Consider the following 26,116-nt stretch of genomic DNA (forward strand, 5'->3'; position numbering starts at 1 on the left):
GCCTGGGCAATCTAACAAGATCACATCTCTACGAGAAATAAAAAATTTAGCAGGGTGTGGTGGCACATGCCATCATATGACCCTGGGGGTGGGGTTGCAGTGAGCTGAGATCCGGCCACTGCACTCCAGCCTGGGCGACAGAGCGAGACTAAAAAAAAAAAAAAAAAAAAAAAAGACCCTAGCTTGTATCCTCAGCCTTATGTGCAGATCAGAGTTTGAATCAGCGGTCCTTTGTGGGCCAAGTCCTGCAGTACAATTACCCCTCAGACTCTCCTCCTGGGTGCCCATGTCTTTAAGGGCCTGTGGTCATCCTCACCACTTCTGTAACTTCTAGGTCCTGGCCTAGGATTAGGAGCTGCCCAGGTGCAAGATGGAATGGACCGTGTGCTCTCTGAGCCTCAGGTGCTTCCCCAGTCCCGGTTCCTGGTACTGGGTCAAACCACAGCAGGAAGATACGGAAGGGATGTGGTGCTAGGCGATGTCTCTGAGCAACCTTGTTCTTCGGCTGTTTTCATCCTTCAATGCAAAGCCCTTAAATCTCTGCACAGCCCTGGAGAAGGATGAGGCTCGGGACCTGAGTTCCCAGTCATGTCATCTGTGCCTGCAGCTCCTTGACAGGTGCCTGGAGGGGCAGGCCAGCAAGGGTGCCCACTCCTCTCGGTCCCTCCACATAGCCGGGGTCAGTGGAATTCCCAAATTCACACTAGGATCTGAGGCCTCAGCCCTCCTCTGTGGCCCCTCAGAGGCAAGTGACTTTCCTGGGAAAATCCGCCTTCCTCCCCGGGCACCAACAGGAATATGTGCCTTTTCAGGTCTGGGAAGAATGTGGCTCTGGGGTCTGGGTATTGCAGATTGCCCAGGTCATATACCCTGGGTCCTAGGAGAATTTTAGCAGATGAACTGGTTTTCAGGCTAAACTCTGGGCCCGGCCTCCGTGGAAGGTCAGAGGTGACCTGCTGGCAGATTCTAAGGACCTGGTCACTCTCCGGCTCCTCTCTCCCCATGTGCCTGCCTCATGCCCAGCTCCCCAACCAAGTACATCCTTGGCCAGGTCTTCCCGGAAGTCAGAGGTGACCAAGTGGGTCCTGGTCACCATCACACCCCAACCTGTGCCCTCAGGCGCCCATTCTGTGCCCAGCACCTCCACGCACACACTGGTTCTAGGGCCTGTTCGCCATCATTTACTCCCTGGGCCCACAGGTCCAGTGACTTCTTGGAAAATGCCTGTGGCCACCAGGAAACAGAGCAGATGAGCTTGGAAGGAGGACTGGCCTCCCTGTGTACCCCTGGCTTGTCCAAGGAGAGCAAGGGCAACTCCTGACTCCCCGCAGCACGGGGCCCCCAGGGCACGCCACCAATCTGTGAGCAGGCAATGGCCAGCTCTGCTCTGTTTTGAAGCTGCAGCACCGCCTAACGTCAGCCTAGCTGGCCCGTTCTGAGAGTTGGAGTTAAACGGGAGAGGCCCCAGCCCATCGGGTGGCCAGAAAGAGACCACTGAGTCTTCTCTCTCTCGGACAGCATTTAGGCCCCCTTTCAGAAAGAAGAATCTATTTCCAGCTTCATCCTTGTGTTCCTGTGGGGCACAGTGAGCAGCTGCTCATTTCCACACTTGACTCTGATCAGAGAGGCCGAGCGGCTGGCCCAGAGTCACACAGAAAAGGCAGTGCCAGGGCTCCTGACCACTGCCCGCCATGTCCGATTCCTGCTGCCTTTGCCAGATAAAGGTAAATGTGCCAGCTGCTCTTGTGGGAAATCGGAATCTCACCCTAATTTGCAAGAGATTTTTCTTTTTCTTTGTTTTCTTTCAGAAACAGGGTTTTGCCATGTAGCCCAGGCTTGTCTTGAACTGCTGAGCTTCAGCGATCCCCCTGCCTTGGCCTCCCAAAGTGCTGGGATTATGGGCACGAACCATCTCACCCAGCCACAAGGGATATTTCTTTCCTCTTTGTGAAAAGAGCTACTATTTTCAGCTACTGATTGGGCTACATGGGAGCTCCCTAGTTGAACGTATAGGGGGCCTGCAGGCTCCCAAGGCCACCTGGCGATGGGAACTTGTTCTCTCAAACACCCAGCTCCTGATGGGGGATCCATGGGACCTGGAGGGTAGGTCTGTACTTCTGAGTTCTGGGACCTGGGCTAAGTTACCCAGCCTTTCTCTGAGCCTCAGCTTCCTCATCTGTAAAATGGGGTCATGTAAAGGCTCTGCAAGTGGACAGGACACAGCACCCAGCAGCAGGGAGTCACTGAGAGCCGCTGTCCCTCCTTCTCTTGGCCGAGCCTGGACTCCATCAGCCACAGGAGCACGACTTCCTCAGGGCCTCTCTCCCTTCTTCACCCACCTCGACACGACACGGGGGTGAGGGCCACAGGCTCCTGGAAACCCATTCACAGCCAAAAGCTCGTGCTTTTAAGTCTCATCTGTGTGCAGCCAATGAGAGAACTTGATCTCAAATTACAAACCTCTCAGCTAAACACGGTCTATTACGCAAAACCTCATTCCAGTGGCTATAAATAACCCTCACAACACAGTCCCCAGGAACTCTCTGGAAAGATGCGGCGTGGTTTTGAATAACGAGATAATGGAAACACAAACCGATGCTAATTAATTTCACCGCTCACAGAGCGCTCGCTCCTTGCTTAGCCATGGTCAGTGGGACTCCATCAAGAAAACCCTGCGATGAAACAGGAGACGTCTCGAGGGAAACCTGTTGGCAGAAGGGCCCAGCCACGTGGAGCCACGGCAAGTGGCCATGTGGTTTGTTCACGGACCTGTGGCACTGGGGGACCCAGAGAGGGCCTGGCCAGCTTCCACCTCTCAAAGCCCTGCTTGGACAATGCTGCTCAGAGGCAAGGCTCCAGGAGGGCCCACCCCACAGAGGGCTAGGTCTGGCGGCAGGTGGTTGGTTTCAAAGTGAAAGAAGACGACAATGAGGGCTCCTGCTGAAGGGTCACAGGAGTCCTCAGGAGGTGTCTTTATCTGTTCAAATTAGAGACCTCCAGAGAGATGACGACCTGGCGTATGAAGAAACCAGCATGGGTCATGGGAAGCATTCAGAGGTTCCTCAGTAAGTTAAACACCCAGCCACCATGTGACCCACTAATTCCACCACACAGAGAGGCGCAAACAAGCACACACAGCCATGCTTGGAGCAGCCCCATCCGTGATGGCCAAGAGGCGGTAGAAACAGCCCCGACATACATCCACTGATGAAAGAATACACAAAACATGGCCGTACAAATAATGCGGGATATATCATAGAGAGAATGGAATAGATACAATATGGACTATGTATATTATGGAATATTATGCGGGCATGAAAAGGAATGAAACACAGATCCATGCTACAACATGGATAAACTTTGCAAATGTGACGCCGAGTGAAAGACGCCAGGCATAAAAGGCCACATTCTGGGATTTCATTTATAGAAAATACACGGAATCAGTGCATCCATAGAGACAGAAAGCTCCCTGGGGATTGCCAGGGGACGGGGAGGAGTGAGGGGAGTGGCTGCCGGTAGATACGGGGGTTCCTTTTGGGGCGGTTAACCAGGTCGTGGTGGTCACACAGCCTTGTGAATGTACTAAATGCCGCTGCGTTATTCCCCCTTTAAATGGCTAAAATGGCACATTCTATGTTACACGTGTTTGACCACAATTAAAAGAAAATAGTTATGGGACCAATGGGAGCTTTGGTGCCCCCAAAATTCCATCAGCATTGCCTGTTCTTAGACAGGCTTGTTCACCTCTTAATACGAGGTGTGCACACTCAGCTCTAAGTCCCCTCCTGCTGCTCAGCTGCAAAGAAATGAATTCTTGCCCGGTTTTAAGAGTCTAACGTTGTGCCCTGCTCCTGCCACTGATGCCAAGGCCAGGAGGTCTGTCGGTCAGGGTGGCACATGACATGCCTGTGGCCCCCCAGCCAGTCCCCTGGTTCCTGATCTCAGCTTCTCCCCCCGCAAACTCAGAAGCTAGAAACAGGCTGCTGGCCTTTGTTCTTCTCTCCCTGAATCCAAGGATGATGGTTTTCCAAGCAGGCTACATTTGTTAAATAATCCTCGACTCTCCATGTTACATGAATGAAAGACAAACAGAACTGCCAGCCAGAGCTGCTGACCGGCTCCAGTGGATGGGACAGGCCCGGAGAATTCCGTGGAGCAGCCAACACAATGCCAGCCCAAAGCACAGAGCGCGGCATGGGGCTGGCGTGCAGGAGCACCAGGCACCCCCGCCAGTCCCTCTGGGCTTTCTGCATATTTAAAGCAGCTCTTAGAGCCCAGAGACTCCATTCCAGGGCCTGTGGGGATCCACGGGACTCATGCCAAGAATGACGGAAATCTTTCTGAGCTCAAAACTCTCTGATTTTGAAAAACAAATGGTCCTTTGAAGAACACTGCTTCCATATGGAATCATGGGGCACGGTGATCAGAAGGGCTCCAGCCTCTTTAAAAACCAGCTAATGATGCACCCTGATGCCTTTGAACGTCCAGAAGAAGGCTGAACCTAGAGCCATAGTGACTAAGAGGCAAATGCAGGCTCTCAAAATCTCCACAACCCAAGACTTGCCTTTTCACATGTGAAGCCAAGGCCTCAGAATGCAAGAGAAGTGGCAGCTTTCAAAAGGAGTTTGGAGGTTCTCATATTTAAGCGCAAATGCCACTTCCTGGGGCTGGTGCTAAAACTGCAGGAAAAGGCTGGCTGGCAGAAGCTCACAAAGGGGAGTTTATCAATGTTGCAAAGGGCATGTTCATGGATGCCTATCGGCGTTGGCCTTGTTCTCCGCGGGGATGGTGAGGCAGGGCCAGCAGCCTGCAGGGCTGCGGCATTACCCTTTCCTTGACAGTTCCCTCAACTCATCATCACTCCAGCCGGAGCCCTGGGTTGCTCCCCACCTGCCCTGCTTCCCCATCTTCCCTGCATTGCCCCATGGCAGCCCTGGGCACTTGGTCACCACCCCACAACCCATGTCCTCTCCTTCAGGGACAGGCTCGCCTCTGGGCTGTTTCGAAGGACAGAGTGACAGGGCACAGAAACAGAGGGTTTCTGGTTTAAGGGCTACTTCTGCATTTATCATTCCATGCTTTATTTTGGGTCTAATTCAAACCATGCTTTCAAAAAGGCTAGGAATGTACAAAGCGAAGGGACCCACTGGCCCCAGGGCAAGATGGGAGGGTGTCCTGGTGGACGTGTCGTCTGAGACTCCTTCCCTCCTCTAGCCATTTAGAATTTCTAGGTAGTCAGGCACCCAGGATGGGCCTTCCAGGATGAATGGGGGAGTTCAGAAAACTGCCTTCGTTTCTCCTGAAAATGGAGAAAAAAAGGCAATTTTCAGTTCTTGCAGCACTCAGGAGTGTGAAACTGGGCTGCTGCTGAAAAGAAACGAAAAGCCTTGTTCCAAATTTACTTGTCATGGGAGGTGGGTGGGGGGGGCGTGAACACTGGGAAGGCATCGAAGAAGGGGAGCGTCCTGAACGTCCTGCCTAAGATCCGGGAAGGAGGCGGCGGCCGGGTGTGACACAGGCCCGAGAGGGGAGCTGGATGGGGTGGTGGGGAAGTTGTCTGCGACTCCTGCCTGGGAACCGGGGCTCTGTGCTGGTGGTGGGGTCCCTGTGGGATGTGTGTTCTCACAGAGAGGCCTTTCATAAGGGCTCTGAAGGTGTCCCGCTGCTGAGTATGGGAACTCACACGTGCTGGGCGGGAGAGAATCAGGGCTGGGCTGATTAGGGAAATGCAGAGGGCAAAGGAAGTCTACCTGTAGCCCCCATCTCTGACACAGGCAAGATGCACAAGCACCTTCCATTTACCTGATAGCAGCCACATCTCTCGCCAGGTACGGCTGCTGGTGAAGGCACGAAAGGTTGGGTTTCTCTACATGTGTCTGTGCATGTATACATACCCATATGCATGCATGCATACATATTCTTGAGGGTGTTTTGCCTTCTTCATACAATTATGAATATCTTTAGATCCACGCTTACTTTCTGACGGAACTTCATCCCTGAAGTAAGCATACCATATAGGCAAGGATAAACGAAACTCCACGAAGAAAAATGCAAAATGTTCAACACTCCAGAAGCCCCCAGTGGCCCCCCAACAGCCACCCTCCTCCCTGCAGGGGTACTTGGGGTCTGCGTGTGCAATTTCCACGCTCCGGCTCTTCTCTAGCACTGTCACCTGCTCACTTCCTTAAACCATACATGGATTCCCTTTGCCTTTTTTTCAAATTTTACAGAAATCATTTTGCTCCCCCCTTTTTTTTCTGGAACTTTCTATACGCGATATCAGACGCTATGTATTCCTCTGTGGCCTCCACGTTCCCCTCCACAGCATTTCTGAGATTCACGCGCCTTGGTGAATGCAGCTGGCATTCATTCATTCTCCCACTGCCGCACTGTACTCCACGTGTGAGCAGCTCACGGCATCCGGATCCTTTCTTGTTCGCAGACACTTGCATCATTTCCAGCTTCTTGCTGTTATGAACAGAGGTGCTTGGAAACTTCTCGTGTGTGTCTCCTGGCCCACGTGGGAGAATGTATCAGGGGTGTGTGCCATGGAGTCACATGCTGGTTTGCACAGCAGGTGCATCTTTCATGTTAGTGGGCAATGACTACTGTTTTCTAAAGAGGTTGCAATTTGGGACGTTTTTTTCATGTTTTTCTTTTTCAAAAAAAAAAAACAAAGTGTAGAAACTCAAAAGGCTCTGGAAGACCTGGCCATGTGCAGCAATGTTATGAGTGGAACCGTGTCCCCCAGAAAGCGGTGTGGACGTCCTCACCCCAGGACCTCAGGATGTGCCCTTATTTGGAACAAGGGTCATTACAGATGTAATTAAGATATCAATTAAGGTGAGGTCATAGGGGAGTAGGGTGGGCCCTACATCCAAGGACTGCTGTCCTTATAAGAAGAGGGGAATTTTTTTTTTTTTTTTTTTGAGATGGAGTCTCACACTGTCACCCAGACTGGAATGAAGTGGCACAATCTCGGCTCACTGCAACCCGCCTCCCGGGTTCAAGCAATTCTCCTGCCTCAGCCTCCCAAGTAGCTGGGATTACAGGCACATACCACCATGCCCAGCTAATTTTTACATTTTTAGTAGAGACATGGTCTTATTATGTTGGCCAAGCTGGTCTCCAACTCCTGACCTCAAATTATATGCCCACTTCTGCCTCCCAAAGTGCTGGGATTACAGGCATGAGCCATTGTGCCCAACCAGAAGAAGGGAATTTGGACACAGACACACAGGGAGCCCTCCATGTGACAACAAAGGCCGGGACTGGAGCCGGGCAGCACAAGCCAGGGAAGGCCAAGGAACGTCGGCACCACCAGAAGCCGGAAGAGGCCAGGAAGGGCCTCCAGGAGCCTCTGGAGGGAGCGCTGCCCTGCTGACACCCTGACCTTTGTCTTCCAGCCTTCAATGACACAGTAAAAGTCTGTTGTTTTAAGCCAGCCAGTCTGTTGTTTCCTTTTTATTTTTTTTTGAGACAGAGTCTCCCTTTGTTGCCCAGGCTGGAGTGCAGTGGTGTGATCTCAGCTCACCGCAACCTCCGCCTCCCAGGTTCTAAGAGATTCTTCTGCCTCAGCCTCCAGATAGCTGGGATTGCAGGTGTGCGCCACCACGCCTGGCTAATTTTGTGTTTTTTAAGTAGAGACAGGGTTTCGCCATATGGGCTAGGCTGGTCTCGAACTCCTGACCTCAGGTGATCCATCTGCCTCAGCCTCCCAAAATTCTGGGATTACAGGCATGAGCCACCATGTCCAGCCCAACCTGTGGTTTCTTAGCAGCCCTAAGAAATAAGTACAAGCAGCATTCCAGGCCCTTCCTTCATCCCATCCTCCAGTCTTTGTCTCAGTGACCAAACAGGCCTTGGATCTGTTGCTGTGACAGCAAGGATGACCAAGCCCTTCTGCAGATCTCCAAGAGTCTGTGTGCTCCTCTGAGCCTGGGAGGAGCCTCTGAGCCCTTCTCAACACAGTGCTGCAGACCTCCCCTCCCCACTAACAACACGCAGGAGCACTGGATATCCCCATGGCCGCGTTAGAGGCTTCTGGAGAGGGAAGAGGAAGTGGGCAGCTATGCTGCTCCTGGCTGGGGGGCTGTGGTCCCAGGGCCTTGCTTTAATGGGTTAACTGGAAAGGCAAAAGGAAGGAAAGAAGACAAACCTGCTTAGATTGGATTCACCCTATGCACAGAATCCATTCGTGGACATGCCATCTGCAATGCTTAATGGAAGAGGTCTTCCGATGGCAAAGGGCAATCATGAACTCAACACTCAGCCTCCCTCTGAACCAAGAGCTGGTGGGGAATGAGTGGGGGGGTGGAGAACAGTGGGTGGGCCCAGAAGGAGAAGGTGGCCTTGGACGAGCCCAGTTCTCCCATCTCTTTTGCTTTTAGTTCTTAAGAATAACCAAAGAATGTGCTAGAAATGCAACACCCCAAGAGAGGGAGGGCTGATTGGAATAGCCTGGGCTCTGTCCCAGTCTTCCCTGGAAACCTGATGTCCATCAACACTTTAGCCCAGAAGTCATGTGGCCCCGGAGTATAAAACCCAGGAGGAGCTGCTTTCCAGGGTCCCTCAGTTGCAGCGCAAGTGGGTACATGCAGTCAAGACTCCAGTCACCTTTCCTGAGCCTTACAGGCTGGCTCGGCCGAATCCCAGGCTTCTGTTGTCCCTTGCTGCCTATCTGTAAGCAACAAACCACTTCATGTAACTCGCTGTGTGGGCGGCTGGCTCACCAGGCTAGGAAAAGTCGCTAAGCTGTGTGCAGTGAATCTGCTCCACACCTTGTGGCAGAGTTGTCTGGCCATTCAGTCCAATCCTGGGGTTTGGTACTAGAAGGAAACCCACCCCCCCACAGGTCTAAGTCACCTTGGCCGGTATTGTCTTTGTTGGCAACAAGGGAGGAACTTGCTCTATGCGGCTCTTACGTCCTCGGTTTGTCTCTTTGTTGGTTAGTAGTGAGGTGAGGCTGGGCACCAGCATTTACTGGGGCCACTCAGACCCCAGGTGTCCCTTAGAGGGCTGCCGAGGAAGGAGTGGCAGACAGTGTGGACGCTGAGATCAGAGCCTGCCTCTGGGAAATGGACAGAGGCCTTGGACCCCATCCTCCCTTCACTGTCCTTGCCTTTAGGATGCCCTTCCCTGGATTCAGGGCCTCAGCTGCTCATCAGGATGGGGGGCACATGAGATCACCATTCTTGTAGGTTGACAATAGGTCAATATTTGCCAGTTTGACATGGTGCAACTGAACGGACCCCACGGCCGACTGCTCCTTGCTCCGATAAGTAGCTATAGAGCTGAAGGCCCCCGAGAAGTCCTGAAGAATAGAAGGCCAGGCCCTGTACCTGTTGGCAACCTCACACTGGGCTGTTGGAACTGGCTCCAGAGACCCCGAGAGGAGGGCCTCCCCAGCCTGGGAGGGGCCTGGATGGCGTCTCTGAGTTGGGGCCTACAATGAGACCAGAGGGTGAGCCGAGCAGAGGATGTGAATTCGAGTGCTAGGACTGCCCGAGGAGGGCGCTGGGTGGTACTGGGGAGGCGGACAACTCAGGAGGCTGAAGGTCCAGGGATGCGGGAGGCGGGGCCAGGCCATGAGGATGGAGGAGGCACTGTTTCCCACGGGCCCTGGAACCGGGTCCTGGTGCCCAGTGCTGGGTCCTGAGCAAGTTCTCCCCAGGGTTAGAACATTCACACCTGAGAAGGAAGGCAGGGTGGGGTGTGGGGGGCTCTGAGGCCTCTGGAGGCTGCTGGGTGAAGGCTGGGAGTGCCAGAAGGGACTACTTTCAGGCTAGGGCAGCCCAGAGCCTCACCTTGGCCCAGGGGACTTCTGCCAGGCTGGCTCCTGACTAGGCTCCAGGTGAGTGGAGCCTGCAGGGCGTCCCCCGACAGGGGCCGCTGAGGAAGAGGAGATGGCAAACGCCCCGCAAAGCGCCACAGAGTGCAGCAGCCAGGGGCAGAGCCGTGTGTGCTCCTGCGTGCGTGTGTGTCTATGACAGTGTGTGTGTGAGTGACAGTGTCTGAGAGTGTCGTGTGTCACTGTGTGCATGTCAGAGTGGGTGTATGTCACTGTGTGTCTATGAGTGTGTGTGTAGGTGTGGCAGTGTCTGAGTGTGTGTGTCCATGAGAGTGTGTATGTGCGTGTGACTGACAGTGTGCTCTGTGCGTCACTGAAGGGGTGTGTGTGTGAGCTGTCTCTGAGTATGTGTGTCAGTGTCCATGAATGTGTGAGTGTGACAGTGTGTTGTGTGTGTGTGTGTGCATGTGTGTCACTGAGAGTGCATGTGTGTCAATGTCTATGACGGTGTGTGTTTGTCAGTGCCTGAGGGAGTGTGTGTGTATGTGAGTGTGTAGTGCATGTACGTGTGTGTTAAAACCCTTTCGAAATGTAAAAACCTTCCTCAGCTCGTGGGTGCAGAAACTCAAGTCATGAATGGAATGTGGACCCCAGGCCAGAGTTCACCCAGTCCTGCCATAAAATAAAGAAATGCGAAGAAGGGAGTGGGGAGGTGGGGCAGATTTGTCAAAACAGGGTCAGTAAAATGTGGCACATATACACCATGGAATACTCTGCAGCTATAAAAAAGGATGAGTTCGTGTCCTTTGTAGGGACATGGATGCAGCTGGAAACCATCATTCTCAGCAAACTATCGCAAGAACAGAAAACCAAACACCGCCTGTTCTCACTCATAGGTGGGAATTGAACAATGAGATCACTTGGACACAGGACGGGGAACATCACACACCGGGGCCTATTGTGGGGAGGGGGGAGGTACATTAGGAGATATACCTAATGTAAATGATGAGTTAATGGGTGCAGCACACCAACATGGCACATGTATACATATGTAACAAACCTGCACATTGTGCACATGTACCCTAGAACTTAATAAAAACAAACAACAAAACAAACAAACAAACAAAACAGGGGCAGTCAGAACCTCTGCAGATCTGGTTGTGGGCTTCAGAGCAGAGCTAGGGGGCAGACGCGGCTGTCCCCACAGGGGCCCTACACAGCCTGGAGCAAGCTCAAGTTCAGAGTTAACGGGAGAAGGCGGCGGCCGGAACGAGGAGAAAGAGGCCTTCATGATCAAGGTGGAGTTTACCCCACGTGCACATGACCAAAACTCTGAAAAACGGCATTTTTCTGAATAAATGTCTACCATACCAAGCATGTTAGAAAGGTTTGATTCAGGCTGGGCGTAGTGGCTCACACTTGGAATCTCAGCACTTTGGGAGGCCAAGGCAGGTGGATTACTTGAAGTTAGGAGTTCGAGACCAGCCTGGCCAACATGGTGAAACCCCGTCTCTACTAAAAATACAAAAATTAGCCAGACGTGGTGGCGTGCCTGTAATCCCAGCTACTTGGGAGGTCGAAGCAGGAGAATCATTTGAACCCAGGAGGCAGAGGTTGCAGTGAGCCAAGATCACACCACTGCACTCCAGCCTGGGCAACAGAATAAGACTTGGTCTCAGAAAGAAAAAAAAAAAAAAAGAAAAAAAGAAATGTCTGATTCTGATGTGATTCATGCAGGGGTGATTTCAGAAGGTCAAAATGAACCCACGAGAGGGAAAAGTCTTTGAACAAAAGGACAAAAGTCTCCAGAGTTAACCGTCATTTGTCTAGCCTACCCATTTGAGGAAGGAGGTTCTAGAATCCCAGGGCCACTCCGCCCTAGGTTCCAATGAGTGGCCCTGGCTCCGCCCACAGCCAGGCCTGGCCTTGCTTGCAGGTGGTGTGCATGGCTGGGATTCAGTAATTAAGTCACAAAACACAAGGCTGGCTACTTAGAGCAGAATTACAAGGCATTGCAGCTTGTGAACATGGTAATCCAGCTTAATTAACACCGACTCAGAGAGCAAGGCGCAGGCCTCTGGGTTGAACCAGCCCAGGCGGAAACGCTGGCCGCCGCTTACCCTCATCACACTATGCTGAGGATTTGTCATTGTGTGGAATAAAAATAAACCTGAGCTTGGAAAACTGGGCAGGTGACCCTGGAAAGGCCCAGAAACCACCCAAGGCTGGCTCTCCAGGGCCTTTGTGCTAAAATGGAACAAATCCAGCAACCCTGAGAGGTATCAAGGGCAGGCAAGCTTCTCTGGGACACGGGACACACAGGCTGACCCGGCAGATGGCCAGGAGATGGACGGGGTGAATCATCACAGGTGCCGTGCACAGCCACCCCAGTCCCATACCCATACGCTTTGTCCTGCAGGCTCGATTCCCCTTCAGGACCCCCGCTTTCTGCCCACAGCCCTGCCCAGGGGAGGCAGACCCCAGCCCAGCCTGTGACACGCTAAGGACTTCTGAGGGTTCATCATTTCAGCCTCACAACCACCCTTGAGTTCGATTCTTATTGCTCGCTGTAACAAATTACTACAAATTTAGTGGCTTAAAACAACACAAATGTTCTTATGTGCCAGTTCTGTAGGTCAGAGGGCCAACCCAGGGCTCAGGGGACTGAGAGAGAGGTGTCGGCAGGCCTGGCTCCTTCCGAAGGCTCTCAGGGGGGATCCTTTCCTGTCTCTTTCAGCTCTGGGGGCTCCTGGCGTTCCTTAGCTGAGGGTTCATCACTCTAAGCTCTGTCTTGGGGGTCCCATGGACTTCTCCCCTGCATGCATCAAACCTCCCTCTGCCTCCCCTTTATAAGGACGCCTGTGGTCACACTCAGTCCCCTCTAAGTGATCCGTGATGACCTCCTGATTGCAGTAAGATCCCTCAGTTCGTTGCATCTGCAAAGCTGCCTTTGCCATGGAAGGCTCTGGGGATAAGCACGTGGTCATCTCAGGGATTCTTATTCAGCTGGCCACTGAGAGGCACAACTGGGCTCTGCGGAGAGGCTGCCCAGGGACCCTTCGAGGCAGTGATAGCGCCTCAGGGCCCCTCTCTTCCCCATCTCCCTCATTCTCTTTGGGGCTGTCCTGGCTGCCTCTGTGGGGCATGCTAGTCAGTGCCAGCTCACAGGGAAGAGGCCTCCATGACAGCAAGGCCCTTGGACGCTGGAGGGTGAGATACTGCCCAGTGCGAAATCTACCTCTGTTACCGTGGGACTTGGAGGAACCCGTTTGGGGCTCAGCTCGGCTAACTGATATTCAGGGAGGCAGGAGGGGAGAGTTTTAAAAGAGTCACAAAGTACCCAGGAGCTTAGAAGGAGAACACGTGAGGGCCTTGTTAAAGACTGGAACAGAATGTCTATCCTGGGAGAGAGCGTGCTGGTCTCCCTCTCTCTTCCCATAAAGGACACGGATCCCATCATGAGTCCCCACCCTCTGACCTCATCCAGCCCTAGCCTCCTCCCAATACCCTGCTCCTGACACCATCCTGGTGGGTGTTAGGGCTCCAACATTTGAGTGTGGGGGTCACGGTCCACGGCACCATGCTGATGCTTCCTGGTGTCTGAGATGGGGAGAGGCCTCTGCATAGCACGGCTGGCTCTTCTCTTTCCTAAGGCAAAAGAATCGTTACCTTGCCAGGGCCTCATGAGAACAAAAATGTAATTGCTTTGTGCCTTTCAGAAACCTCCTGAGTTGGGAGAAATGGAGATTTTGGTGGCTGTCCATGAAGTACTTAATTAAGCAGAACAGGTAATCCCATAATTATTACAAGAAACACGCAGAGCTCCAATATCTGTGGAAATGCGGCTGCCTGCCCCAGCCTGGTCTCCCCCACCCCCACCATGGGCACCTTCCTTTCCAGCTATCTGGGTTGTTGCATAGGAACTTGTCCCCCCAAGTTCCTATGTTGACACATTTGGAGACAGGGCCTTTATTGGAGGTAATTCAGGTTATGTGAGATCATAAGGGTGGGGCCCTGATCCAATGGGATTAGTGTCCTTATAAGAAGAGACTCCACAGATTTTGGTGGCACTTTCATGCTCATACTCTCTCTCTCTCCTCCCTCTGCCATGTGAGGAAGGCAGCCGCCTGAAGCAGGAAGCGACCCCTCACCAGGAAGCAACTTGCTGGCACTTTGATCTGGGACTTCTAGTCTCCAGAACCATGAGAGAATAAATGCTTGTTTAAGCACCGCCCCGCCCTGGCCTGTGGAATCTTGTTACAGCAACTCAAACTGAATAAGACTTGTGGGGCTGGGTATGACGTAATATCTGTGTGACCCCAACAGGCCTCAGTTTCTCCATCTGAAATGGGGATGGATGGTAACAGCACCTGCCTCAAAGGCTGCGGGGGCTGAAATGAAAGCTCAGACACCAAGGCACCAGGATCGGGCAGGGTGTGGTCCTGACTTCACCTCCACAGGCTCATATCAATGATGGCAGCCCCTGCACAGCCTGCCCTGACCGCCCAGGAAGACCCCATTTTTGGGGTGTCCAAGGAAAGTCCTAGACACTTGAGGAAATTACGTGTCATGAGACATCAGCCCCACTGTCCTGATCACTATTTTACAGATGAGGAAACCGAGGCAGGAGCTGCCAGGGTACCCACTTGAGGTCACAGGCAGAATATGCGAAGTAGAAGCCAGACCAGCTTGGAGCCCAGCACTGCACAGCTATTGCTTATGCTCTGCCACATTTCGTCCATTTCTTTCTGGTCTGGCTCCTGCCTCTGCCCCACCACGCAGCCAAATGCACCCTGAAGGCTGCACCCCTACAGCACCCTTGGCAAGGACATGGCCCCTGGTAGGCGCTTGAGAAATACGGGTGGACAGGCTGGAAGGAAAGAAGGAAGGAGAGAGGGGACTGGAAATTCTTCCCAACTCTTTCATTTCCCAGATGGAAGGTGGTTTTCATTAAACGGGAGGTCTGATACGGTAGCCCCAGCCACGCACAGCTGCTTACGTTACGAAACAACCCAGGCCAGTGAGTGCAGAAGGGGAGACTCTGCCTGAGGACGTGGGTATGGAGGATTTAGGAGGAATGAAGGAGATAAATGGGGATGGCCCATTGCTGTAACTCTTCTGGAGACACCCATAAACGATCCCAGAAAAGCATGATTGAGGGCTTAATGGCAGAGGTGGTCAAGTGTGACTGACAGGTGTTGCCAACAGACAGCCCAGCCTGCACACCCCCAGGCCTGGCCAGCTCTTCCGTTCGCACAGGAGGGGTGAGGGTTGACTTCTGAGCTCGTTTCTCTTCCCGGCTCTGTCCACATGGTGCCGGGAGGGTCTGGCGCTGAGCCCAGCACCATGTGGAGGCACCTGTCCCACCTTGCTGGGCTGGCTGCCCCAGGCACACTGGGGCAAAGGTGTGAGCGCGACAAGTGGGGTGGGTGAGCCCGACAAGAGCAGCTGGTTATCCGCTCCTCGGCTCCTTCTAGAACCATCCGAACCAGCAGGATGTCCAATGGAATGGACATCTCCAACCCAACACAGCACCGCAACTTCCCCTGCCTGCCAGAGGCTTCCCTGTCTCAGCAAAGGGCCCCACGGCTGCCCAGCAGTGTATGGAAGAGCCCAGGACTCACCTATGTCAGTCCCTGTCCCCCACCTATGCTCTGCCCCGAAACCGCCCCCAGCCTCAGTCCTCTCCACCCTGGTGTTTGATGTGGAACAGCCTCTAATGGGGCTTCCTGCTTCCCTGGGCTTTTGTTACAAAGCACCACAAACAGGGGGACTTAAAACAACAGACTTTTATTCACTCACAGTTCAGGAGGCCTCCAGTCCAAGACCAAGGCTTCTGGAAGGGGGCATCTCTTCTGGGGCCCTCCCCCAGCTCTGCGGACTGTGGGCCACCCTGGCACCCCTCCTTAGCTCGTAGTTGCACCCGCCAAGCTCTGCACGTGGCCTTCTGCTCTTTGCCTCTGCGTCCCCTCTTCTTACAAGGACAGCAGTCAGCAGATCTGGGGACCACCCTAAATCTAGGATGATCTCATCTCAAGATCCTTATGATGATCTCATCTCAAGATCCTTAACTATAAATGATGTCTAAAGACATCTGTGAATACCCTGTTTCCAAATGAGATTCCCAGTGGACACAAGTTCTGTGGAACACCATCCAACCCCCTACTCTCTCCAATGCAGTCTCCGAACGGAAGTCCAACAAGCTGAACAACACACACCAGCAAGCGCTGCTGCTCCCTGCCACAAACCCTGTCACCTGGGGAGTAGAGTCGAAATTCTTCCTACAGCCGGGTGCGGTGGCTCACACCTGTAATCCCAGCACTTTGGGAGGCCGAGGCAGGTGGAACACCTGAGGTCAGGAGTCTGAGATCAGTCTGGCCAACATGGTGAAACCCTGTCTCTACTAAAAATGCAAAATTAGCCAAGCATGGTGGCTCACGCCTGTAATCCCAGCTACTTGGGAGGCTGATGCAGGAGAATCACTTGAACCCGGGAGGCGGAGGTTGCAGTGAGTCGAGATCATGCCACTGCACTCCAGCCTGGGTGACAGAGCGAGACTCCATCCCAATTAAAAAAAAAAATTCCTCTCCACATCCTGTGGGGCCTGTGCCTGCCTCTCCCGCCCTTCCCACACTTGGGGGCATGGCCTCTTCCCCTCCAGGTCCCCTGGCAGTCTCTGCCTCTGCGGCTCTGAGCCTACCTCCTCCGAGGCTGTTGCCGACCCTCCCTGTCGGCCACCACTGCATGGCTACTGCTTATGCTCTGCGCACCCTTAGCCCTTCTGGAGGATCATCATATTTATTCATTTCTTTCTGGCCTGGCTCCTGCCTCTGTCCTATCATGGAGCCAGACGCACCCCGAAGGCTGCGTCCCCACAGCACCCTTGATGAGGACACGGCCCATGGCAGGTGCTTGGGAAATATGGGTGGATTGGCTGGAAGGAAGGAAGGAGAGAGGGGACTGGAAATTCTTCCCAGCTCCGAAGGTGGTTTCCATCAAATGGGAGGTCTGATACAGTAGCCTCAGCCACCCACGGCTGCTTAAGTTTAAATTAATTGACATTAAATATTTAAAACTAAGAATTAGTTCCTCAGCCACACTGGCTGCATTTTGTGTGCTCAGAAGCTGTGTGTGGCCAGTGGTGCCATATCAAGCACATGGTATCAGACAGATATCTATCTGTCTATAGTTCTATCAGAACTATCTATCAGACAGAGTTGCTTTAGGCCAAGTAAGGAGAGAATTCAGGGCTGTCAACATTATGAAGGTCCCAGGGCATCTCTTCCAGCCTATGGTCCCTCCCACGCCAGGGCAGGGTATAGACAGCAACAGAGACCCCACTGGGGAGCTGGGGTATAGGACGGGGCACAACTCAGGCCTAAGGGTACGCCCAGAGCTGCCACCAAGAACTAGAGTCACAGGAGGTGGGGCGCCTTCGTCCCCGTGCAGGGAGGGGCAGCCTCGGGTGTGGACTCCTGGGAGCAGAGGCCCTCGGTTCCCCCAGGGGAGGGGTGGGCCTGGAGCCTCCTAGGAGCTTCCAGCCTCAGGAGGGGCTGAGGCCGGGGAGTGTGCAGGGCTAATGGACACCATGCCTGCCACTTCCTGAGCTGAGGGCAGAGTTGATGGGGGCGGGCTGTCCCCTGCATGGTCTTATTCCCAGGCTTGTACCCTACCCCTCTCCCCCATGGAGGAGGCGGGAATGGAGCAACGCCCCCAGCCAGTCCTCTGGTTCCCCTAAGGGATTCCTGCCAGCTCTGCGGCCCTCAGACCTGAGGCCAGGGGGTACTGAACACACTGCATCCGTCACAGAGAGACGAACAACTGTCCCCTCCTGCCTGAGCCAGGATTCACCCCCAGACATCCCTCAGAATCCATTTCCATCTTTCCCAAGAGATACTCCCATGGCCACAGCCTGCTTCAAAACCAAAAAGCCTCAAACCAGCTTTCCCATAAGGCAGCAGTCCTCAGCCAGGGGCGATGGTATCCCCCCAACCCCCAGGGAACCCGAGGACACGTGTCAATCTCTGGAGACATTCTTGGTTGTCACAACTAGGGGCTGGTGCTGGCATGGAGTGGGGAGAGGCCAGGCTGCTGCTGGACACCCTACAGCATGCAGGAGGGGCCCGCAACAGAGTGATCCCGCTAGAAGCGTCCCTGGTGCCTCCGTGGGGCAACACTGCCCCAGTTCCACAGCTGGCGGGCGGCTCTGGGAAATGCCGCCACTCAGAGCGTGGTCTCTATCGGCTCCCTCCCCTGGTGGCCTTCGGGGGGTGCCCCAAGGGGTCTCACCAGGAGGTTAGCCAATGTACAGTTCAAGAGAGCAGCTCCCACAATACTGCCCCTTCCTCAATTCAGACACCAGTTGTAAGTTCCGGGGGTCTCCAAGACCACCCTCCGGTTTGGTGATTTGTGGGAAAGACTCGGAGAACTCACTAAAAGCACCTGTGCTCACAGTGTTGGTTTATCACAGCAGAGATCCAGGTTGAGATCAGGCAAGGACAGGGAGGCGTGAGGCAGGGTCCAGACGCGGACACGGGGTATCTGACGTTCTCCCCGGGAAAGTGGGGATAATTCCTTCCCAGAGATGATGTGTGACAACACGCACGGGGCATTGCCACCAGGGATGCTCCAGGACCTTTGGTGTCCCGAGTCTTTGCTGGGGCTCTGTCACACACTGCCTCGGTGGCAGGGCTTTAGTTTCCAGCTCCTCCTGCAGGTTTGGGCTAATCCTTCTGGTCTCCAGTTTCTTCTGGAGGCCCAAGCTGACATGGCATGACCCAGAGCCCCTGCCATAAATCACACTGTCAGACTGTCCAGCCGTCAAATCCCCCGGGCAAACAGACACACACATCAGGCAGGATATTCTGGGATCCCAAAGACCACCACCCGGGAGCTGAAGGCCAAGGTGAGCCCTTTCTCTGGATCAAGCTGGGGCTTCACTACCCAGACCTCCCTCCCTCCCTTTTACATCAGAAAACTGAGGCCCAGACCTTAGGAAATCCGAGCAGGCTCTGAGCAGTGGAGGATGTGGGCTCTGAGCCAGTCTCTGCACTCTCCTCTTTCACTCAGGCCCCTCCGCTCCCCAAGCCCCCTGCCTCCCCGAGGTCCATAAGCCCAAGCCGGGTGAAATCTCAGTGCAGCCTCTTAGACCTCTGTGCAAAAATGAAAAAAGAGGACACTTTTGTGCATAAAATACACACTGTAGAGGAAGGAAAAATGCAGAAAGAGAAGTTTCCAGTAATTCACCCCATGGCAACCACCAGGCCATCATGGGACCTGGAGTATTAATCTTCTAAACCTGGGGCCCCTCCCACTCGGAGGGCCGAGGGCTGCAGCCCTCTGGGGCCTCCCCGCCTCCAGTTCCGTTGCCTCGTTCTCACTCCCAGGCAGCCTCCGTCCCAGCCTCCCATCCCGGCTGAGCATGGTACCCCGCACACACGGTTGCTAAGAAACGGTTGCCGAGAGTCACAACTCAGCTGGCAACGGAAAACACCCCCAGCAACACAGTTTGCTGGGCCCATTTAGGGAGACATGTTTTCTGGTCCACTCAATGCCTCATCCTCTTTGCAAACATTTCAAACGTTTTCTTTTACATGGCTTCTAGATATCACTTAGCATGCACTCTAAATTTAGGAACGGTTATGAAACAAACATATCACCCACAATATCTGCACTGACTATGGCATGAAGCCTGGTACTGGGATCAAGAGGCAGGGAGACACCAGGGAAAAATCCTGCCTCTTATCACAGGGAAGCCTGGTGCTCCTGGCTGATTTGGGAGCTTGTCGGTCAGTCTCAACCCCCAGGTGGCAAGCTTTACGCCACAAAGCCCATTGGACTGTGGGAAACAGGAGAGACGGACGGCTCCTGCTCTCGGCAAGAGGCAGAGCTTGTCAGTCAGTCTCATCTGGTCTGATCCCACCACCCCTGGGTGGCAAGCTTTACGCCACGGAGTCCACTGGATTGCAAGAAACAGGAGAGACCGATGGCTCCAGCCCTGGACCAGAGGCTACTATCCTCGTAGTACCCCTGCAAGGTCAATCCTTGCAGCAGCCCCAAAAGGTCCAGATGCAACCCCTTATTTTGCAGAGGAGGAGTCCAAGGTGGCCCGCCCACAGGAGGCAGAGCTGGCCTCTGTTGCTGTAGTGGAGAAATACTGCACCCCAAGCCACATCACGACACTCTTCAGCCCAGAGTGGGCAGCGTGAAGAGGAAAGACCCCATCCCAGCAAGGATGAAGCCTGCGGTTCCCAGGTCCTCCGTCAGCACGTATCTCATTTCCTGGGCACCCAAGACGGGGACCCCGGGAGGCCCTTTGGTCGGCCTTGGCACAGCCGTGAAGGTCAGATGGGAGCCTGGAGGTGGGGGTGGTGGCATGGCGCCGGCGGACTTTGTCCCTGAAGTGTCTCCTCTCACAGCTCACTCTAGCACTAAAGGCTCCTGTTTTTGAGGTCTGCGGTATTAGAGTTGTTCCCCAAAATTCTGATTTTCCTACTTCTTCGGCACATGCAGGGCTGCAGGTCTCCACCCTCCTGAAGTTAGGGGCGGCCAGTGAGCTGGCAGCGGCAGGGACGTGTGTCACTCCAGGAAAGGTGAAGACCAACTCACCACCCGCCACACTGCCCTTGAACCCAGATGTGGCGACTATGAACGGATCATGGTCCGGCCGGTGGGGGCATCAGCCACCCGGGTTCCTAAGTGAGGAGGGCAAGGGACAGCACCCAGCAGACCTGGCAGGGCAGTGAGAGTGAGCAGGAAATAATCCTTTGTTTTTTTAAGCCACGGCAACCTGGAGCTTGTTCCTGCTGGAGATTAACCCTGCTGTCCTGACTGCTACAGGTCAGGTGACTACAGCGGAATAGCCCTTACCCTAAACCCTTGGACTAGAAGTATTCCAGATTGCATGTGTTTTTGGATTTTGGAATATTTGCATGTACATTTGGTATATTTACACATATAATCACATATATCTTGAAGATGGGACCCAAGTCTAAACACGAAATTCAGGTATGTTTCATATACGCCTTATCACATAGCCTGAAGGTAATTTCATACAACATTTAAAGAATTTTGTGCATGAAACAAAGTTTTCATTGTGTTTTGACTGGGACTCATCCCATGAGGTCAGGTGTGGAATTTTATACCTGTGGCCTCATGTTGATGCTCAAAATGTTTGGGGTTTTACAGCATTTTGGATTTTGGATTTTCAGATGAGTTCAACCTGGATTGGATCTCAAAGGGTGCCCTTCTAAAGGTCAACATGCCTAGCAAGGAAGAGAGTTTTTTTTGTTTTGTTTTGTTTTGTTTTTTTTGAGACAGAGTCTCGCTCTGTTGCCCAGGCTGGAGTGCAGTGGCATGATCTTGGCTCACTGCAACAGCGGCCTCCCGGGTTCAAGTGATTCTCCTGCCTCAGCCTCCCAAGTAGCTGGGACTACAGGCGCATGCCACCATGCCCAGCTAATTTTTGTATTTGTAGCAGAGACCGGGTTTCACCATGTTGCCCAGGCTGGTCTCGAACTCCTGACCTCAGGTGATCTACCTGCCTCGGCCTCCCAAAGTGCTGGGATTACAGGCATGAGTCACTGTGCCCGGCCGAGAGTTCTTAAAACTGAAGATCTTCCAGGTAAGCCCATCTTTGCATGGCAGGAACCACAGGTTAGGCTGGGAGCGTCCGGAAGCAGAACATGGAAGCCAAATTCTGATGGTTGCAGCACGGGTGGAGGCTGATGGCACCAAAGTCAGGGGGCAGAGAGCGCAGTAAACACATGTGCCCCTTCTCTGTCCTACCCAGGCCTCGGTTTCCCTGCTTGCAAAGTGAGCATAGTCACTACTAAGTAGTATCGTAATATATCAAGAGCTCTTTTCCCCGGGGCCTCCTTCAGTCCTTGTAGTAGCCCTGAAATGTCTAGTTCTAGCTCCTTATTTTGCAGAGGAGGAGCCTAAGGTGGCCCGCCCACGGGAGGCAGAGCTGGCCTTGACGCCAGCCCCATGCTCACTCCACACCCAGCATCATGATGCTGCTGTCATCCCCCAACTTCCGGCTTCCCGAGCTCCAGGCAGTGGAGACCCACCATCCTGCCGGCTGTTGGCACCGCCGCTGGGTGGTGAGGGGCTGCCGCAGGTTTGGGCCACCTGCCCACCCCAGGACAGGCTCAAACCGAGTGTCTAGGAAGAGTCTCTTGACTAGGGGAGTGAACAGGTGCCGGAGGATCGCAGTACCGCCGTGGGCTCTGGCTGGGTAAATCATCCCAGCTCTGGGGCTCTGGGCTCCAGCACGACAAGGCAGTGTGCTCCGCACAAAGACAGGATGTACTTGGGGAGAGGCTGCACCATTGTTGTGAGCGGAAGAGAAATTAATTTTAAGCCTGGAGTTGATTCCAGCCTGGGAGGGAAACGCCAACACTCGGAGAGGGCTGGTTTCAGGCATGTGCACGCCAGAGCTCACGTGCCCACTGCAGCCTGAATTCAGTGGGGAAACGCGCCCCGGGCACCCTCCCTCCTCTGACAGCGTTCCAAGCCACCCCCACATCCCAGCACCGGAAGAGCCTGGCCCCTCCTTCCATCTAGAAGCCTTGGGTGTGTTCTCCACTGAGCCACACCCTGTCCTCTGCCCCACCAACTAAAACACACCACCCAGGCTGCTGCCGAAAAGGCTGGGAGAGGGGCAGGGAGCCAGACTGAGACCGCCTCTCTCCAGCGCTCCGAAGGGTTTGGTCAGTTCTCTGTCACTCAACCTGGCGCTTGGTGACGAGGACACAGAATGGACCTCCCAGGTCCGCTGGCCTCCTGGGTCTGGCCTGATGGCCTCCCGGGTCTCCAGGCCTGATGGAGTGGGACACACGGACGTCCAGCAGGTTCCAGCCTGGTGGGAGAGGGAGGCCTGGATCACAGACTGCGGGCCACCGTGGCCCTGGGGGCCACATGTGGTGGGAAGGGCAGGGGGATGTGTTGGCAAACACTGGCGACCGCAGCTCCCCTAAGGGCCTCTGAACTGCCGCCACAGCCGCTACAGCCGGGTGCACTCTAACATCAGCTCCAAGTCGGGGAGAGGCAGGTGCTGCCCTCAGAAAGCTGCCACCTGGGCCAGAGGCACGGGACACCAGGGAGTACCTGCTGCAGAGCCGGATAATCCTGCTGCCCTCCAATGCCCTGACTCCAATAAGCTGATCTCTGGGCCTCAGTTTCCCCAAGTGTGCAATGAAAGGCCTGGCCATCCAGCCCCCCCAGCAGACCCGGTCCCCTAACACTCATTCTAGTCCCCTTCCTCACTTGAGGACCCTAATTTTGTCTTGTCAGTTAACAGACCCAGCTACAAAACCCCTTTTCTCAGTTTTCCCTGGCTGCTAGCAGTGACCAGGAGACCCCAGGGTGCTTATCAATGAGACAGGAGAGGACATCATCTGTGGGCTTCCAGAGAGAGGAGCAGACAGCATGCACACTGCTTTTGCTCCTGGCTCTGGCCCTGGAGATGGACTACCATGGGCTTTGGCCCCCACTCAGCTTGCCCTATGTTACAAGGTTCCCTGATGGCAATGGGGTGAGGTGGGCTGCAGAGGCCATGCTTAGAGCAAGAGAAAGGTCAGCCAACCTGCTGGGCTGGGACTGACTGTGCAGGTGCCCTGAGGCCGGACGGCAGGCAGCAGCGACGCCCCAGGTCCCAGACCCCAGAAGGCTGGTCAGCCCCCAGGACAGGAACCAGGCCATGGCTGAGGACTGTGAGGGTAGCAGACAGAAGGACAATCAGGCCCAGGCTGCCCAGAGACGGGGCCGGGAACAGATCTGCAGACAAAGTGGCATCTCTAGGCCTCTGGAAATTGTGTGTGATTTCAAGCAAAGAGACGGTAGTGGTTCAATTTTGTCCCCCTAAAATCCACGACTATGTAGAACCTCAGAATGTGACCTCCTTTGGAAATAAGGTTGCTGGAGATGCAATCAGTTGGGATGAGGTCATCCTGGAAGAAGTGGGCCCTCAGTCCACTGGTTGGTGCCCTTGTAAGGAGGGAAAATACAGTCTCACAGAGACATGGCCACGTGCAGATGGAAGCAGAGACCAGGGGATGTGGCCACAAGCCAAAGAACACCTGGAGCCCCCAAAAGCTGGAAGAGCCAAGGAAGGATCCTCCCCTAGAGTGCTGGAGGGAGAGGACCCTGCCGACACCTTGACGTTGGTCTCTGCCTTCAGAACTGTGAGGGGAGACACTTCTGTTGTTCAAGCCCCAGCTGGTGGCTTTGAACCCTTTGTGACAGCAGCCCCAGGGCAAGAACACAAAGGGTGAGCGCGTAGCAGGCCAGTGTGGTGATCTGCGTCTGTCCATCCGGTGGTCCCTCCCTCCATCTGGCGCCCAACGCGTCCTCAGGACTGGCCGGGGCCTGGGGACTGGACACGGAGCAACTGGCAGCAGAGGGGGATGACAGAGCCTGCATTCCGGAATCTGACCGACAAAGGGCTGTGGCATTCCTAGGAGAAGCCGTGGAAGACCAGCAGGAATTACAGGAGCAGCAGCAAGAACCCTTCAGAGGACCCGCGAGATGCGAACTCCTACCCCAGTAAACCACCAAGGGGAAGAGGCAGGTCCCCATCCACGCAGCTCAGGAACAGGAGAGCTGACTTTTCCATGGCAAATAAGGCCCAGGTTGCCTAAAACAGGGGAGGGTAGCCTAAGGCTCTCCCAGACTCATGACAACTTAGATTTGTACAAGTGGTACATTCAGCTGGAATCTGGGAGGAGCCTGCTGGGGGCCGTGCCATCCTGAAGGTTCCCAGAGTCACACACACACACACACACACACACACACACACACACACACACACACACACACACACACTCTCTCTCTCCCTCCTACCCGCCTTCTCCAAATAAAACCATGTCCCTGGTCTGTTTCTCTCAGTATCCACCTTCTCCATCACGGAGGAGGTCTCAGCTCCTAATCCACTCAGCAAAGTCCCGGCGGACAGTGAGTCACTGAGTCCTGGGCCAGGCACACGCTGAGCTCAGGGCCTCCAGGACAAGGTAACCCGGAGGGCTCTGAGAATAGGACAGCGTAGGTGCCCCCACAGCAGAGGATGTGACTGGGTGTCTGTGAGGTTGCTTCCTGCATGACAAGCTGGGGTTATAAGAACACAAAAGCCTGTAGGATGAAGCCTGGCCCAAAGCAGTCGGGGTCCCGTGACCTCCCCGACGTCTCTTCAGGCAGTGTCCTCCCCAGGGCGCCAGGCTTCCCTAGCTCCGAGTCTGGGCGTCTGAAATCTGCTGTGTAATTGGATCACGCCCCAGCCCGTGCTGAGCGTCCATCTGCACCCGTCTCGGAAAACACAAGTCTCAGAGAAAGAAAGCAGTTGCCACAGGTAATTTTCTATCAAATATATCACATTTCTTGGAATCACATGTGGAAGTTAACTATTAGATTCTCCCTTATTTTTGAAATGCTTTCAGAGGACAATGGAAAGGTTCACTGTGTTCTGGGAAATGCTTCATTTAGATGCTAAACATTAGAATGCAATTTGTTCTTCAATCAGGGAAGAGAGGAATGAGCGGACTTTTAAGGATGCCATCCGCGGTCCCTGCTCCTGGTTCTATCGCGGGCCCTGAACAGCCGCAGGTGTGCGAAGGCAGGTTGGGGAACACTTTTGAGTCAGACCTACCTCCCTGGTTTAACCAGAGGCTCTTTTCTCTCCTTGATAAAAATCCAAATTGTGATTGTTTTATAGAACTGCCTTTTACAACAGAATCGTCTCCCCACATACCATATTCCCCTGATGCTGCCTGACAACTCTTGTCTCCCATGGATGTGGGCACACAGCCACACGCTGCTCTACCTCCCACCCGCCCTGAGCACTCGGTGGATGCTGGGACCCTGCTGGTCAGCCAACCAGAAAAGGGCGTGTGAGGGTACATCCGGGCGGCAGAAGAATGTACTAATTGGTTTATTTTTTGAAACGAGGTCATGTTGCTCTGGAAGGTAACTCAGGGGAAGGGTAGACAGGACCAGAAGGAGGACAGAGGACAAGGACATCATTCAGCAAGATGAGGGCCTGAGAAGCTGGGTCTCTGAGAAGCCTGGGCTCCTTTAATCCCAGTGAGACCCTCACACGGAGCGCTGACGGATGAGGGGTAGGGGGACAGGGACGGGGGCAGGTGCTCATTGAGGAGAGAGGCCCTGCGGTCCCCAGACCTGGGCATGAGGGGGCTGCCACTGGGCACAGATGGGCAACCTGGGCACCAGGCAGAATAGCATCTGCAGCTGATTTAGACACATTGAATATATAAAAACGTTATATATATTAAATATATATTATGTATGTTATATATAACATATTTATACATA

General features: G+C 54.1%; 1 protein-coding gene and 1 long non-coding RNA gene across 2 annotated transcripts in view; one reads left to right on the forward strand and one right to left on the reverse strand.

Annotated features, from left to right (window-relative positions):
• The window catches only part of SHANK2 (SH3 and multiple ankyrin repeat domains 2), a 669,522-nt gene that overhangs the window by 148,661 nt on the left and 494,745 nt on the right, over positions 1-26,116 (reverse strand). The gene's annotated exons all lie outside the window — the stretch shown is intronic.
• Positions 24,277-26,116, forward strand: part of LOC105544515 — a 4,209-nt gene continuing 2,369 nt past the window's right edge. Inside the window, exons 1-2 of the long non-coding RNA XR_001006774.1 lie at positions 24,277-24,417; positions 24,982-25,136. This is a non-coding gene — a long non-coding RNA (uncharacterized LOC105544515). The remainder of the gene's footprint in view (positions 24,418-24,981; positions 25,137-26,116) is intronic.

Source organism: Mandrillus leucophaeus, unplaced genomic scaffold (genome assembly GCF_000951045.1).
Source record: "Mandrillus leucophaeus isolate KB7577 unplaced genomic scaffold, Mleu.le_1.0 Scaffold30, whole genome shotgun sequence".
Lineage (NCBI taxonomy): Eukaryota > Metazoa > Chordata > Mammalia > Primates > Cercopithecidae > Mandrillus > Mandrillus leucophaeus.